A 17,924-nucleotide genomic window follows, 5' to 3' on the forward strand; every position below is an offset into this window, starting at 1 on the left:
CAATCTGGTCATTTCCCGTTCATCTCTCTCCGAAACTGGCAGCCAGATGTACGTATGCTGGAGAACGCGGTGCAAACAGTGACTCAGCCTACGTTACAAAGCAGCTAAATGTAATTTGTGGCTCCCAAAATGGAGCAAAGTCGCCCTTCTTTCAGGGGTCCGACTGAATCAAATCAAGGAAAAGTCAACTGACAATAAAAGGAAACAAACTTTGGCCGATGACGAAATAGATAAATGACTCTTTCTGCCACATTAATGTTCGGTAATCAAACAGAGATAACAGCAGCTATTGGCCGGTCCTTGCATTAAACCCGCCTGTTGCGAGATAACTGGTTGCGATTGGCTCGGCATGTCGAAGATAAGACTCGAGGAGAGAGGAGCCAGACAAATCTGCACGTTGAAAAAATAAATTATATCTACAAATTCTCCTCATTGCCAGGCTGTATTTCAATACCAATCAAAATTAATAATAAAATTTAAAATAATTCTTTGGTTATACCGAAGAACAAACAAACCTAATCATGCTAATATGATAAGATTTAATATTAAAATAAGCGCTCAATAGGCAATGCACGATGTTGTTAGCAAGTCGTCAGCTTATAAAGATATCTTACTGATATTTCACAGTGAAATATCAGTGTTGGCTGAAAATGCTGGTATGTCTACTACAAATTAATGTTTTGCATGTAAGCCTACATGCAAGGATTTGTTCTCTGTATGTGTGAAAATAAAAACAATTCACTGATAGTTATGCAAAGTATCAGTGAGTTGGTTTTATTTTCACACATATTTAAAAGGTTTGGGAGGAGTTCTCTGATTTTTATTTCAGGACTGAGTGACACTGAAAATAAATCAGTCATAGTTTAAGACACATTAATCATCGAAATTCAACCAGCATGACTCAATAGGATTTCCTCAAAAATCACACGTACGTTCACTCATATATGTTTAAAAGCGTCTAAATAAAGTCTGACGTATCCTGCCTTAAACAACGTCAGTGAGATCTTTCCACTCCCAGGATAGAGGGCAACCTGTTGTCCCTGGAGTCGCTGAAAGCAGAAAGGGAGCCCGAGAGCTCAGTCACTGAGCTCCTCTTCCATGGAAACGTCTCCCGATCTCCAAGCGGGGGGCAGACACCCTCTCTTTGATTAAGGATTGACTTGAAACCTTCCTTTTTGAGAAAGCTTATAGTTAGGGCTAGGCTAGCCTCTATTTATGCTGCCACAGGGTTACGCTGGTTTGGGATATCCCATAATGCACTTCTCTCATAATTCTCACTCTGCCTCTCCTGTCTACACTCACCTCCCTTCATCATTGCACCATAATGACCTCATAGCTTCTCCCGAGTTACTCTCATTTTGCAGGTTCCCATTAGGCGGGGCCTCATCGACAGCAGCATCCACCATTATTTCTTTTATGAATATTAAAGCTTTATTAAGATTTATTATTGTATCATTTCGGCTGTTAGCATGTTACTCTCAGCACTAATGTAATTGTTATAAGAGATCATTTGTGTATGTCCCCCCAGCACTCATACCGCCCTTTGTTTCTATCATTCTTGCCTTATATCTCTTGCTTTCTCTTGTTTTTCCCCAATCAGTCGAGGCAGAAACCCGCACACATTGAGCTAGGATCTGTCTGAGTTTTCTGCCCGGTAGAAGGCGGCGTTTCCTTGTCACTGTTGCCAAGTGCTTGCTCATCGGGGAATGTTAGGTTTCTGGAAATCATGTCAAAGAGTGTGATTCACACTTGCTGTAAATAAATAAAATCAAACCTGACTTGTGTGTATATATAAATGATATAAATAAATATATATGTACATACATATATATATATGGAAACATATATATTGATAAGCACATATGTATTTTTTATATATAAAACATATATATAACACACACACACAAACACGTATATATTTATTTATTTATATTCTAAATCCTAACATCATTAAATTTTTATTTTATTTTTATTTTCTGTACCTTAAGCCACAATCGCCCACAGAAGTAAAGTGCAATCACTAAACAACTATGAATTTAAGCTTTAGGTTAAAAAAAAAAAAAAATTAACAGACAATTTTTTTGGTTGTTTTTCCAGCCAAAGCGGTTTTGAATTATTCATCATCCCTCCGCTGGCTGCAGAAATCTTATCAGATCATTACAGAAGAAGTGAGTAATCACGGTCGGGCCGGCTGAAGACAAAAAGCGAGGTCATGACACGCCAGCAGGGGAAACATTTTTCTTCCTCTGTGAGAGAATTAGGCGGCAGGGTGAACCGTTGTTTGTTCTGCACTGAGTCTATCATGTCAATTCCTCTCACCGGGAAAACTAGCTGAAACCTCCACTTCCTGTTGCCTCCCGCTGAGGTCAGGAAACATGAGGTTGATTCAGATTTCCCATGGTGGGGAGAGGAGGAGGGGAGGAGGGGGGGTTACTCACTCTGATTGGCTTATCCGCTCAGCACAAGTTACCCAAGCCTCGGGCAGACAGAGCACAGGCAGATATGAAAATGTTGTTTACATGCTTGTCTATCTACCGTTCCAGCTGTTTTAATGGGGGGCTTGTTTTCGCCGAAACGGCAACGCAACGCAGAGACACTTCGTCTCTGCTGCGGTCAGCTCGTAAATTTAGATTTGCCTTGACAGCTGAAGCTTAAACGCTACAGAGGCTCTCATACTCACTCCCCTTCCCTTCCCCCTGTCGAGCCCCCACCTGTACGCCTGGCAATAGATGGCCATGGAAACAACAGGCACAGTGGCGTTTTTCTAGCGGTTCCTTTTAAATACATAACTTCTTGTGATATGTCAGTAAAATTTTAAATATAATCTAAAAGCACTGACCACCGTTGATGTAATTTTTTTGCACCTTTTTAAAAAAAAAATAAAAAATGTTGAAACAATTTTCTAAAATATTTTTCTTTTAAACATTTTCACAGTTTTTAATGATGCACAGACTATTCTTAGTGTACTGTAATTTTCAAGGCATATTTCCTCCTCTTCAAATTGTCATGGCTTTTCTCTTTTTTCTTCATCACCCTATTTTTGTTGACAGAGGGATTACATTTTTATGAACAGGTTCATTTACTATAGTGTTCTTTAATTTGTATGGATTAAGAATTTGATCATCCTTCATCAATTCATAGGATAAATTCATCATAAATCAGCATTTCAACCAATCAACCATTTAGAAATAAATCTTTTTCTTTGATCAAGTAAACAGAACTAAACATCAATCACTCATAATGGTAGAATTGAATTTAAAAAAGCTAAAACTAGCTGCTCCACTGTAACTGAACAAGTGATTGGACAGAGCAAATCATTCATTCATTCATTCATTCATTCATTCATTATCTATACAATTTCTGGTGCTGGTGCCTCTGCCTATCCCGGCTGTCATTGGGAAAGAGGCAGGTTTCACCCTGGACAGGTTGGAAGTTGATCACAGGGATAAAAATCTCTCATATACACATCATATACAAGGGTCCAAACTCATTTTAGGTCAGGGGCCACATGACAGGAAAATCTATTCACAAGAGGGACAAACAGGTAAAATCATGACATAATAACAACAGTTTCTTTCATCGAAAAATTGCAGCTCATTTTTATGCTTTCTAAAGTAATCTCACCGGCCGGATTAAACCTGTTCAGCGGGCTGATCTGACCTTTCGGGCCGTATGTTTGATGCCCCTGATTTAGGGTCTCCCGTCTAGACTGATCCGGGAACTTCTTCCTGTTAGGCGGAAGCGCTAACCACTGTGGCACACGGGACAAATCAGATGCACACTTTGTGTTATTGGTCCACTAGAATGATCTGCTCAACTTATAAAAATGATTTCAATGCTGACTTGATAGATTGAAAATAATAACTGATCAGGATTCTTGGTGATGTATGGATCCTTCAAATAACAACTTAGACCTAGAAAACTTAAAGCTATAAAGTATACTTACTATGGGGGAAAACCAGTTCTATCCGTTTTTTTTCCGGGGGAGTTATATCAATTCACACCGAGAGAGTCTTTGGTTCGGAATGAGACATTTGTGTCCTCTTCAGACACAAATGGTGAATCAGACTGAATCAGCCTACCTGAACACTGGTATTGCTGTGTGTGCATGTTTATCAGATGGATAGATGGATAGATTTTCCTTTCATGATAGCATCTGCAGAAAGGGTAATAAAACAAGAAACTGACAGGGGTATGAATCAAAATTGTTAGGATTTTTTTTTATATATATTTATAAGGGGGACAGACATTTTATCCATGAGGTCACTTCTAAAAGCAGCCTATGATTTGTGTTTTGTATTTATGCTGCTAAGATTTCAGCATCTGCTTATACTTGTACTGTTTATTTTGTAGGTGGTCTGTTTAGTAAAGCACCATTTAATATTCACAAAAAGCCCATGAAAAAAACAAATCTTCTATGGCAGCTTACTGGTTTACAATGAAAATGTTGATATTGTGTAGTTCAGCTCGATTCTATCAAGAGAGAGCGGTCTATCAAAAGAGAGCGGGATATTTTGCAAAATCACATTTTCTGGTCAGTTTCAAACTCCTTTCATCCCCCCCAAGACAAAAATAAACAAGGCGACTGAATTCCTCCATTAAGCATGAGGACATTTTTCTTGAAGCAGTTCTGCAATGACACCAATATGCACACGGAGGGAAATACCTTGTGATGGTGCATCTTTGCATCATCACACCACAACAACTGTCAAACTGAAAACAATCATACAATGTGCAATCGGTTGAAAACCACACATCTTCAGCAATAAAATAACAACACACAAGGAAATGTAAATACAACACACAACTGCGGCTGTTCTATGACATCCCATAATTGTATCCTTTTAACACTGCACCATGACTCAAGTACCGTGAAACTATTATATCATGGCTATTTCATATTGTGACAAAAGTATGATGAAAACATTGCAAACAAAACTTAGTGTTATCAGTCATATATGGAGTGGTTAGTATATGTATCTATGAATAATGTGATCATTTCAGAAAGAAAGGCCTAAACAAGGAAAGTAAGTGGTGTTTCATGAGTGTGGAAAGGAGAGACAGACGGATGGGGACGGGATCTTTCAGGCCGTCGGGACGAGCCGGCACAGGCTCGACCAGCCCCCTGTAGCCTGAAACCACCACCCCCATACTCCCCTGAACACCACCCCTCTTTATCCCACCCCACCCGGGAGGAGGCCTATTGTTCCCCGGTCCCCTTAACAAAGCCTGCCATCTCCCCCATACCCAAATCACCCCCTCCGACTCACCCACTCGGCCCACAGTTGCTCTAAAAAAAAAAAAAAAAAAAAAAAGAAAAAAACACACAGCCGATAGCTAAATTTCCCTGCACGCAGACTCCTCGAAAGCACCGTCGCCCTCTGCCGCGCGTGCCGACATCATCTCGATGCAACTCCCTGGGACGACAAGGCAAAAAAAAAAGCGCCCTTGTCTTCAGCGAAAGCCTTAAAAGCGGTTCATGGTCTGGGAGGGTTGTGGATTCTGGGAGAGGGTCGGAGCAGAAGCCGTGTTTCAAAGCCCCCATCGACTGAAACGTCCTTTTACCTGCAGCAGCTGCTGCATCACCTGTTGACTGTTGCAGCTGAGTCTCTGTACGGAGCAAAACTAGAGACTGATTACGGCCCCCTTATTGTCAGAACCCATTTGTGACGATTTATAGATTTAATATCATGCAATATTTTCATCCACATTAAGATAAGTGTAGTCACTGTGAGATTAAAAAGCAGCTACATCCTGTATGCATATGAGGTTTCCCTCAAGTAAAGCGAGAAAGTGTAGAGAATTGGTTTGAGGCGCTTTAAGATAGCGACAACCCTAAGAATCAATTTAGAAAAAAAAAAACAAGTACAAAAATGTGTGCAATTCTACAAAAAAAAATTATAAAATCAGAAATAAAACATTCATATCAATAATTATATAATTAACAGAAACTGTAGGTAAAATTACTTCACAAAGGATCCAGGAATCTGTTTTTTTCCCTCAATAATTTTGACTGTGTTACAAAGATTAGTCGTCAAACACAATTCTGACAAAGACACACCAAATCTATTCATATTGTGTGCGTGACGTGGGATTTTCCTTGACGTCTCAGAGGGTGCCACCGAGAGCCTAGAACTTCAAAATGAATGGTGCTTCACAAAAAGAAAAAGAAAAACATCTGGACGCCCCGAGAAATCATTTCATGCCGGGGAGGGTGGAAATTACTCCGACTAATCCCTGCTTCTCCAACGTGTGCTGGATTTTTGTTCGCCGTGTCCAGAAATGAGACAACAGATGACAAGAGCGGGAGGAAGGTGGGCGGGCGAGCGACCCGCCATACTGTCACAGCATTGAGGAAGCGCGCGCGCACACACACACACACACACACACACACACACACACACACACACACACACACACACACACACACACACACACACACACACACACACACACACACACACACACACACACACACACACACACACCAGTTGTGACTAAAGCACACAGAGGCCATATGGTGCGTCCTCACCCACCGACGCCTGTTGCTGCTGCAACAATAGGGCTGACTGGCCTGGACAGCAAGAGGCAAGCACACACACACACACACACACATGTGTGTGCAGGCACACACACATACATACATACATATACACATATAAACACACACATACACACACCAAATGGTCGTTAGTCAGTCAGTCTGCGTTGCTTAGACCCTAAACAAACGCTTGGATTTGCATTCTGCACCTCCCTCCATCGTCCTCCTCCCCTTTCTCTCTCTCTCTCACACACACACACACACACACACACACACACACACACACACACACACACACACACACACACACACACACACACACACACACACACACACACACACACACTTCCCCAGTCTCTACAGGTGCATGAAGCACTCAAAACAGATGTCAACGGACTGGAGAGGGAGAAGTGGTGGGGAAATGGAGGAGGGGAGGAAAGTGGAGGGACAACGGGGAGGCTGTTTGCCCAGGGTGACCGACAAAGCTTTGTACACTCGCAGGAAAGACAATGACACACACACACACACACATTCAGAGCTGCCAGGTTGATTTAAAGAAAGGAATAAAAGTGCAACTTGATACAGAGTCAAGATTTTACTGTTGGTTTAAAAAGTAAAAAACTTGCATGTTTTCCGGCCACGTTTTTCCCTCCCAAATCTCCGCTTTTGTGTCTTTAGCTGCGAGAAGCATCAACTGTTTTAACTGCAAAATGCAAAGGCTAAAAATTCCTTTCTCCTTTGTTACTTCCAATCAGAGATCGGGGATGAACATGACAAACTGCCTTCAATTGAATTGCAATAGAATTGTGCAAAAATATATAGCATATCTCAAATCAAAAAGGAGCCCCTCCGATGTTCAACATGTTGAACTTACTGTTACAGAAAAGTAGACAAACTACAATATATTCATACGAAATGACCTGGACTGAGATAACTGGACTTGTCTTTTTGAATGTGACTTAAACAGATGATTTACAATATAAGGCTGGCGGTTTCAAAGTTCCCAACAGGCCTGCTTCACGTCACCTGAGCAGAAATGCGACAGGCATTAAACCTTCCCCTCATTATGTTGTCTACTTTGAAATTGAGCGCTTTTAATACTCGATCAACATCTGTTATTGCCTGATTCTAAGACATATTGGTCCAAACAACTGACTTGACTGTTGAAGTATTTGATAATTCATATTAGTCCACATTAAGATGTACAATTACCATAAATAGAAGCTCACACTCCTTTGAGACTCATCTGCTGAGCTGAGACCTTGTTTCAATTTAACGCAGAGAAAAGGGAAATAATTTAAATTGAAGTGATAAATCTTACAAGCACCGACTTTAGAACGACAAAGAAATTCAAATACCAACAGAGGAGCCTTGCTTTCATTCTTCTCCAACCAAAACTTATCTCCTGTCTATCATGGGGGGGGGTAAATAATTATTATCCGAGCACAAATCCTTTTTATCTCACCTCCAACACACACGCACTCACACACACACGTCTGACAGATGGATTGCTGTTCCAGAATTAAAGCATCTACTATGTTCCATCCTACGGGCTGTAATTTCCCCCCAATAATTACACTGAGGTTTTCGCTGTGTCGCCACTGATCTCCTGCTGACAAACAAAAAAAAAGGGACAAGAAAGGCTTTCTTTGGAAATATTCCAAATGAAAACAACACACACTCATAGGGAGTCAAAGGAGGTATTAAAGTCTAAGTCTGGTGATCCAACGGGGGCGTTGTAGAAATATGTAACATAATAAATGTTTAAGAGGAAAACAAAGTCTGCCTGTTGGATTGTTTTGCGAGGCGGCTTTCACACTTAAAAACATGTGAAATGAGTTGTATGACCCCTGTGCATTTTTTTTTTTTAAACAAAGCGCCTTGTGATCCGAGCTCGGCCCGGAGCTATGCTGGGTCTGCTCCCCCGGCACCCAACCCCCGGGTCCCCGGCCCCCCGGCGCCTCGGGCCTGCCTGCCCGCGGAGGAGAAAGAGAAAACCCCGCCGATGCAACAAGTCCCCCCTCCTCCACCTCCTCCACCACCACCACTCACCCCTCCCCAGCTTTGTTAAGCTGCCTACCGGCGCTGCAGGAAACCAAAATCTGTTCATCCTGTTTTGTTTTTTTTTTGTTTTGTTTTTCTGTTATTTTTTTCTCCCACCAGCACCGGCACACCGGGACCCCCCGAGTCCAGCGACGGAGGGGGGGGGGGGGAAGTTGCGGAAAACAAGATTTCTCCGGGGAGTGGAGGTGGGGGGTGGGGTTGTCAGGCTGGGGTGGAGGTGGAGGTGGCGGGGTCGACCCCCCCACCCCTTTCCCCTCCCCTGCCTCGGTGCTCCGAGCTCCAACGGCGAGTCGCCGGACTTCTCCCGGACACCGACGGGGCTCCGCCGGTTGGAAGTGCTCCAACCGCCGCCGGACACTTCCGAGGAACCGCGGGGGGAAGAACTTACCTCGAAATTCACACGGCCGCTTTATTTTCTTTTTTTCTTCTTCCTCTTTGGATTAATTCCCACACTTTTTTTCTCCTCCTCCTCCTCTTCTTCTTCCCCCTCCCCAACGGAGTCGGGAGTTTCCCCCCGCCGCGCCGGGGAAGTCTTCCGCCAACTCCGCCGCGGCGTCTCCTCCGGTGCGGGGCTGCGGGGCTCCGGGCTGCGGGGCGCGCCGGCTGCGTAAAATGCGCAGCGTCTCTCCAAGGATGCGAAATATGCGCGGAATGGGAGCAGGAATGAAATGAACGCGGCGGACTGAGTTGAACGGGGCGGGGTGAGAGGGGCTGGCGTCACCCGGGATGGATGGAGCTGAGTGAGCAAGAGAGAGAGAGAGAGAGAGGGAGGGAGGGAGATGGGAGGATGGGGGGAAAAAATAGAAAGCGAGTGGAGGGGAGAGCGGAGGAGGGGGCTCGACTGTATTCGCTCGGCAACAAAAGAAAATAGTGCGCCGGTTAAACTCCGTTCAGCGGAGGGGGAAGAAGAGGGTCGCTCAGCCGAAAGGAGGCAGCTGATTTCGGGGGAGGACGCTCCGTGTCGTGGGGGCTCCACGCACCCGCACACGCGCGCGTGAACACACCGATAACTTCCACGTCCACTTTCGGGAAAAGTTTGTCAGTTTGTCGGAAACGCGAAGGTAAAATAGTGCGTCGTTCGCGACGCGCACTCTTACTTTACGACGCTCGACTTGTTGCCGCTAAGCGTGAAAAAGAGTGGACCTAGCCGCGGTGACGTCACCCACGCACACACACACACACACACACACTCACACACACATTTACTGTGCGTGGACTGCCAGCCACGCAGGCTGTCACTTCCTTCGGGGGGGGCATTTAGTGTACACACACACACACACACATACGCACGTATCCAGACTCCCGCGCTTTTATTTTTTAACCGGAAGTAGATGTTTTCTTTTCCTTTTCAAAATAAAATGTTTCAAACCCGGAAATGAAGTCAAAACAGTCTCATATTGTCTGATTCGTGTTTAAAAAGAAGTGTAAAAAAGGCTTTTGTGGAGATAACGAGATCAACAATTCTATAAAATCATTACAAATCCTAAAATTAATCTGCTTTTGAATAAAAAAAAATTCTAGCCTGTAAACCTCTTAGTATGTCTTCTTATCACATTTCATTGTTGGAGTCTACAGTACTTGAACATTGCAGAATCCCCAATAAAATAACAGAATGAGTTTACTTTCATACAGTGTTCTGGGCAAAGTGGAAAAGATATTCCTTTATTTTAACTTTACTAAATTTCCTACTTTGTTATCTATCTTCGCTTGTCTATTGGTCAAACACGTATTCACTTTTAAAATTGCCCAGAATAGTTCAATAATAATGGGGCTGCGCAGCGGTTAGCGCTTCCATGTCAACACTCCAAAGGTTCCTGGTTCTATTCGAGCGGTGATCCTTTGTGTGAGTCTCCATATTCTCCCCTGTATCTGCTTGGGTTTTCTCTGGAATCTCCACTTTCCTCCCACAGTTCAAAAGCATGCAGCATAAATAGTATAGATAATGAATTTATAGTAAATGAAATGAACAATTTCATTTTTCTACTTTTATTTTGGTGACTAGAAAATGACTTATTTCGGTATCAGTGGGGGATGGGGGGTCTGAAGTCGCTAATACCTTTGTATTAACGGTCTGTGGCTGATCTTCCTCCTACAGCCTCCTCAGTTCAAAGCACAGATTATCTTTTTACACTCATCTCATTAAGCCCCACTCATTCATTTAATAATTTTTAAAAATATTCTCAACACTTGTATGTACTTCATTCCTAATGCGTGTTCATCAGGAGGAAGTATAAAAGGTTGCTGTGCATGAAATGTAAAATGCACCTGAAAGCAGATGTCCCTTCCTTCAATTATTTATACAATAAAATATTAGAAGGCATTTGCTGTCATTTTGGTTTAAGTCAGCGAGGTGATGGGTTCGAGAAGCCACACCTCTGCTGTGTTTGGACGTCTCTGGATCGCTTTCCAGGGCCAAAGCTGTCGGGTATATCCACGGTCAGATCTTGCACATTGTAAATTTTGTTTGAATAAAAAAAAAAACTAAATATGACAAAAGCCGCTGCAGAAAATAGCTTTGATATGAAAAGTAATTGCAAAGTTGTCGTCCCTTCTCTTCTTCTCTGTGAAGGTTACTGTGATGAAGGTGTTCAAAACATGCTTATTGTATTTTAAAAAAAGCTCAGCGGTTGGATTCTTTGAAAGATATTAAATAAGTCTAAGGTAGTATCTCCTCTGCTGTTTATTTAACTGAGAGGAAGACAAAGTTGAGGACTTGAATGCAACAATTATAGACTCATCAGGAAACTGTTGAGGCCTGGTTTCCATTGGAACTGTCTGTGCCCTGATTTTGTTTCATCTTCAGTGTCGCATCCCACGAGAATATTCGACAGCAGTGAGATGTCTCTCCAGACTCTCTGATACCATCATTTCCCCCCAAGTTCAGCACTTCTATCACAGGTCTGTGCATGTTTGTGCAAAGTTATTGTACTTCAGTCACCTAACCAGGTGAGCGTCAGGTCACCAGGGGGAAAAATCCTGGTACAATCTGCACCCTTGGAAACGACCCGATGTTGTATACTTGTATGATCCTGCTTCAGTCATGGGTTTATTTTGAAAATCATCTAGATGCTACAATTTATTTGTATTAGACTCTTTCCCCTTTCCTGCCTGCATCACAGCATTGAAATCATTAACATCGACAGGTACAACCGCAATCGGCCATGTCAGACATGGGCTGTGGTTCTGGCCAAGCAGGTGGAGGCGAGGAAAGGCGGTCTGTTGTGTCACATGACTTCTGACAAAGAAATCAACAGTTATTCAGTATAGCTTTACCTGTTATTGATTCAAAACACATGAATAAAAGGAAAGATGCGGCGTCGGTTTTAATCAACATTTCACTTTGCAACATCTTTGAAAAAAGAAAAATCAATGGTGAAACAACATCTTGGTTCTGGGTTAAAAATCTATGAGCAGACAGTCTGCAAAGCATGAGGCCATTCTAATAAAAAAACACAGTTAATAATGTCATACATTCTTATTCAACTTCCTTGTTTGCAATTTTGTTGTGCATCAAATACCTGATGTTTTTGCAAGTTATGCGAAGGATAAAAAAGCCAAGTGTGTCCTAATGTTGTGTAGCCATGCTGTCGTACTGTGCATGACATTAAAACACATTTATTCTCATTTCAGCTACACCCATTACTATACACTTGCAAAGCCCGTTGCACCAACAAGCGCCGTTGTCTCTTGCCGACTGATCTAACTTGACATTATCAAAGGTTGTATGAGGTGCTCCGGCGTCCTACCCTTAACCACATGACCTTTAGTGTGCATTATGGAGCTGAGAATATAGAGCCGCTGCGATTACTTTAAACTTATCTGTTATGGTCTTTGGGCTAAAAGTGGCCTACCTTTGAATGACAAAGCAATTAAATCAACCTTACTTCAGTGTGGCCCACCCACTGAAAGGCCTCCAGCACTGCAGGGATCCTACTTTTTCGGAGCCACTGCCCTAACCAGAATATCTTTGTCTCTCCATTCTGTCAGATGTGTGAATGCAGCAGGCAGCCTCATAAAGGAGTTGTTGTTTATCTGGTTGTCTCAGGTTTCACCCCCCCAGGCATTGCTGGACTGTCATCCCCCTCCACCTCCACCTCCACCACCACCACCACCACCACCACCACCCACATCCACCCACACACACACACACACACACCACCCACTCCCCCTCAGGGAGGGGCTGCGACATAAAACAAACACAGATATTCCAGGGTCAGAGCCTGGAACACCGACTGAAACCCTACACCAGCAGGCAGACACACAAATTTCACATAGCAACGCGTGTGGGTTTGTGGTGCAACACTCAAATGTACATTAAACATGGCTGCACACTGCAGAGTCATGTTTGCCGTGCACAGTTTGTTCCTGGCATATTGGCAGCGGAGACACCGTGCATCTCAATGGGCTTCCTGGTAAAATGCCCAGCTCCTTGACCTTAAGGTCAACGATCTGACCTGAAATTTGACCGCATCTGGTTCTCTGAAGTTTTATTAACATGATGTGTGTCTGGGCCCCTAAACCTTTTTCAGGGACACATAAACACCTAGCTGGGACGCTTTTACTGGATATTAATGTTGAGAAATATGACTCTTAGGAGAATGCTGAATAAGATTTATGTCATTCCTTTTTTCCAGCAAGTGATTATAGTGACTCATGTGTAACTTGTTTACCGACTATCATGTGTTTCTGAGTCTGAACTGGGATGCACTTATCTCATTCCCACTCATGTGTAACATAATTTAAAAAAAAATAAACCTTGTTTTGTCCTGTAATACCTCACCCTATGTCATCTAAACAAGCTATCTTAACTTATGTCATCTAGTCATATCTCATTACATATTATCTTGCTTATCCTTACAGGGGCTGTCAAAACTGGTCCATCCTGCCTTGTGTCATCATAGCTTTTATGCTATGTTATGTTATGTTATGTTATGTTATGTTATGTTATGTTATGTTACTTTGCATTACGCAGTTATATTACCCTATGTTATTATTCTACGTTATGTTGCACTATGTTATGTACTTTTAATTTAATGTTATATTATGTTGTAGTATGCAATGTCACTCTATATTCATCTATGCTGATTTCTTCTATACTTTGATTCTGTTAAGTCATTTTTTTAATATTCTGTTGCGTTATTGCCAGCCAGTCTACATGTGTTTTGTGGATCTGGAGAAGGCATTCCACCGTGTCCCGCGGCAATCCTTTTGGGGGATGCTCCGGGAGTTTGGGGTACCGAACCCCGTCATACAGGCTGTTCAGTGTCAGAGCTTGGTCCGCATTGCCGGTTGTAAGTTGGACCCATTTCCGGTGAGAGTTGGACTCCGCCAAGGCTGCCCTTTGATTCTGTTCATAACTTTTATGGACAGACAGACTTTCTGGCATCGAGGGGATCCAGTTTGGTGGCCGCACGATCGAGTCTCTGCTTTTTGCAGATGATGTGGTTCTATTGGCTTCATCAGGCCATGATCTCCAGCTCTCACTGGAGCGGTTCGCAGCTGAGTGTGAAGCGGTCGAGATGAGGATCAGCACCTCCAAATCCGAGACCATGGCGCTAAACCGGAAATGGGTGGAATGCCCACTCCGGGTCGGGGCAGAGGTCCTGCCCCAGGTAGAAGAGTTCAAGTATCTCGGGGTCTTGTTCACAAGTGAGGGAAGGACAGAGCCGGAGATCGACAGGCGGATCAGTGCAGCCGGAAGAGGGAGCTTCACCTTTTGGCTCATCTCTCAATTTACTGGTCCATCTACGTTCCAACCCTCACCTATTATCACAAGCTGTGGGTAGTGACCGAAAAAACAAGATTGTGGATACAAGCGATGTTATGCCTCCTGGGTGAGGCATGTCCATCTGGGAGGAGACCATGGGGAAGACCCAGGACACACTGGAGAAACTATGCATCAAGGCTGGCCTGGGAACGCCTTGGGGTCCCCCCTGAGGAGCTGGACCATGTGTCGGGGGAGAGGGAGGTCTGGGCCTCACTGCTCTGGCTGCTACACCCATGAACCGACTCCCTGATAAGCGGGGGGAAGATGGAATGATGGATTGTTACGTTATTTAATGTTATTTTATGTTTTCTATGTTATTCTGTTGTTATAGTATGTGGTGTGATTCTATATAATTCTATCCCATTTGGTTCTAAGCTGTTATTCTATATTATGTTTTGTTATGTTATGTTATGCTGTATTATATTGTGTTATTCTACATTATTCTATGCTTTGCTATTCTAGGTTATGGTATGTTACATTAGGTTATTGAAGAGGTGTGGCCTAAATCAAAGCCATGGGTATAAATAAATGTGAGGGGAGTTGGTCTTGAACCTGCTGATGGCTTTGGCCCTGGAGCAGCATTTATAAAATCATTCCATATTGATTGTTATTTCGGTTAAAATTCTTTGACTTGTTTTTGTTTTCATCTTGCACTTTGACTATTTTGCTTTTCTTTTATTGAAACTCTGGGTTTTGAGAAATAGCTGGCGGCAAAGAATAAAAAAAACAACAACAATAATACTAACAAAAAAAACAAAAAAAAAACAACCTCTGAAGACCTGCTTTTATTTCCCGTTGAGCACAACACAGCTTGGCAAGTTTATGACTAACTTTGTTGTTTAATTCTCATTCATCCAAACACCTGAGAAAACATCCATCTCTTAAGCTGTTAAAAGCTCCAACTCTGACCCTGCAGTAGTGTTCATAACAAGTATCCTGCAGTTTGATGTGTTTTATATTTCTTTTTTTTTCTGAAACCAGCCACGAGTCTCGGCTAAAAATAGCAGCATGTGGGTAAAGTAAAACAATACAGTTACCACATTAAAACCTCAGAATTTCAAGAGGTCCAATTCCAAACCAGGATCTTCAATCAAAGTATTTCATTTGTGCATGAAAATATAGCTATGATTTTCTCATGAAACACTTAACGTTAAGGTTTTTTTTTCTTCATATTTAAATACAATATACAAAGAATGCACATATACTGTCCACATATTTATAAAATGCATGTATGAACAGAACAGTATACACATGAACAGTGTGTATATATACATATTTACAGTTCATATTATATGCATATAAATACCGATATATATTTTATATATTTATAAGATTTGCTGTTTAATCATCATTTATAATAAAATTATTATATGTATATTTGTTTGTTTGTTTATTTATTTATTTGTTTGTTTAAGATTTGCTGAATCATTTCACTCAGGTTGAACACATTGCTGAAACAGATCTATTGATCTATTGGCTGAAAATGTGCTTGACCTAATGCTGCCTCAGACAGAACATTAAAGAGTTAAGCCTCTGAATATTTACCCCCTCTGGTCATAAATAGATTAGAATCACAGCTCTGATCTGGCTTGAGTAGCAGAGACTTTGAACATAAAATCCAAATAGATTGTCAGTCCCTCGAGGCATTCAAGTGCTAAAAATATGATTAATGTGTCCAACAAGCTCCACTTCAGGCAGGAGCTGCTTTAACTCCAACCTTCTAATCATTGCATCCACTTCAAGCTGTGTATTATTTCACATCTTGGTCCCGTGGGGTTCAAAATGGCAGTGAGGGAGTAGGGGGCTGAGAGTATGTCAGTGTAGATGTTGGCAAGAGCCCTCTTGTGGCCTGTGGGGAGCAAACTGGGGTCGCCATGAGAAGGGCCAAAAAACACCAACTGGGAATTCTGTTAATAATATCAAAAACTGAAGCTAGTCAAATTCCCATTCAGGAAAAAAAAAAAATCAAAATATCCCGTTTACATAAAGAATTTTCAGTTACGCATGGATTGATGTTTTCATCCCCTGGAATTTATATTCTCCTCAGAGAAGTTACACTGAGTGGAGGCTCAAACTGCAAAAACAGCTGAAGCCACAGATATAGGTTTCAAACTACCTGACAATTGAGAATACCTTCCTTCTGATCACAATCAGATGCGTTATGTTATTAAATCCAATGAAAACTTTGAAAAAAAATCTACCTAATTTGGATATTTTTTGGCACCCTTTTCACAATTTTAATATTTTTATTTAATATATAAATATAACTTACTGATTTTTCAGGTGAGCAATTGATCTTGATTAAAATCTAATTAAAATCAGTAACATTCGTATACATATATACAGTATTATATATACATATATGTATTAACACATACAAATGTGTATATATATATGTATTAACACATACAAATATATATATATGTGTGTGTGTGTGTGTGTGTTTGAACATTCTAAGAGAAGAAAATGTAAATATTAAAAATGTGTGCACGTGTTTGAAATGAACTATAAACTTGTATTTACTGTGCTAGGTACTGTAACACACCGAAAAACACAAAGACATATATTTATATACTATGTTTGTACAAAGAGTCACATTGTACATTGTATTGGTTGAAATAAACATTCCTTATGGTCTGTAAATGTATGAAGACCCTTCATTCCCCTGACACGATCCTGCAAATATCTGGCAGCACAATGAAGGGATTCTTTTTGCACAGAAATGCCTGAAATACAGGAAGTGTTGATGGCTATTTTTCTCATGCCCGTATTGAAAGTGCAGCGGCTGCGCGACTACGACATCAGTGTAGCTATCAACAGAGTGGTTGTCTGTCGGCATGAGAATCACAAGGACCAATGTTGGATAGGAAAAGAAAAAAGGAAGGCAAGCGTCTCCATATGTGGTACACCAGTCAGAGTATATATCAAACCTTTTTACACGACCAGACAAATGACAAAGGAGAGGTTCTATCTCTCGGGAAACAGGCGTTGGCTGGTAGTCATGTTCTTCTGGCACTGATTTAGTTTGATAATTTCTTGATAAATACGCCAGTTAATTACATTTTATGCAATGTTTCTGACAATTATAATTAAAGTATCCGTACATTACAGATCCATTCATTCGTGGATTTTATTTTGATCGTGTAAGTTATGCGGGAATAACGGAGAGCTACATACCAGCAACTCAGACCTCCAGTAGTTGGAGTCATTAGGAAAAGCAGAACTCGGCCTTGATGATCTGATTATGTGAAAGACGCTGTAACTGAAAGAGGTAGTCATTAAACTGTTAATGGAATTAGTTTTATTTCTCTGTGAGGCGAGAGCAGAGACAACTTCATTCAGTGGCTCTGTGGCTTTGTGTCCACACACTTCAATCGAGCCTTGAGCTTTAGCTTTGCCTCTGTCCTCCAGCCTCAAACCAGGTCTATATTTTTTGGAAGGACTGTTCATGTAAGTTTTTTAGCCTTCGGGGGGGCATGCTAAAACAATTTTCATTGACAAGAATTATATTTATAAAGAGCCAAAATTTCTCTGCAATTTCTGAGCATTTTT

General features: G+C 41.8%; 1 protein-coding gene across 1 annotated transcript in view; it reads right to left on the reverse strand.

Moving 5' to 3' along the window:
* Positions 1-9,237, reverse strand: part of LOC147225072 (transcriptional enhancer factor TEF-1-like) — a 40,256-nt gene extending 31,019 nt beyond the window's left edge. The window contains exon 1 of the mRNA XM_086163881.1: positions 8,994-9,237. The gene's annotated coding sequence lies outside the window, so the exon portion shown is untranslated. The remainder of the gene's footprint in view (positions 1-8,993) is intronic.
* Between the last annotated feature and the right edge of the window lie 8,687 nt (positions 9,238-17,924).

This window comes from Fistularia commersonii, chromosome 17 (assembly GCF_037954325.1).
Source record: "Fistularia commersonii isolate RoL2024-O1a breed Wild chromosome 17, RoL_Fcom_v1.0, whole genome shotgun sequence".
Taxonomy (NCBI): Eukaryota; Metazoa; Chordata; class Actinopteri; order Syngnathiformes; family Fistulariidae; genus Fistularia; species Fistularia commersonii.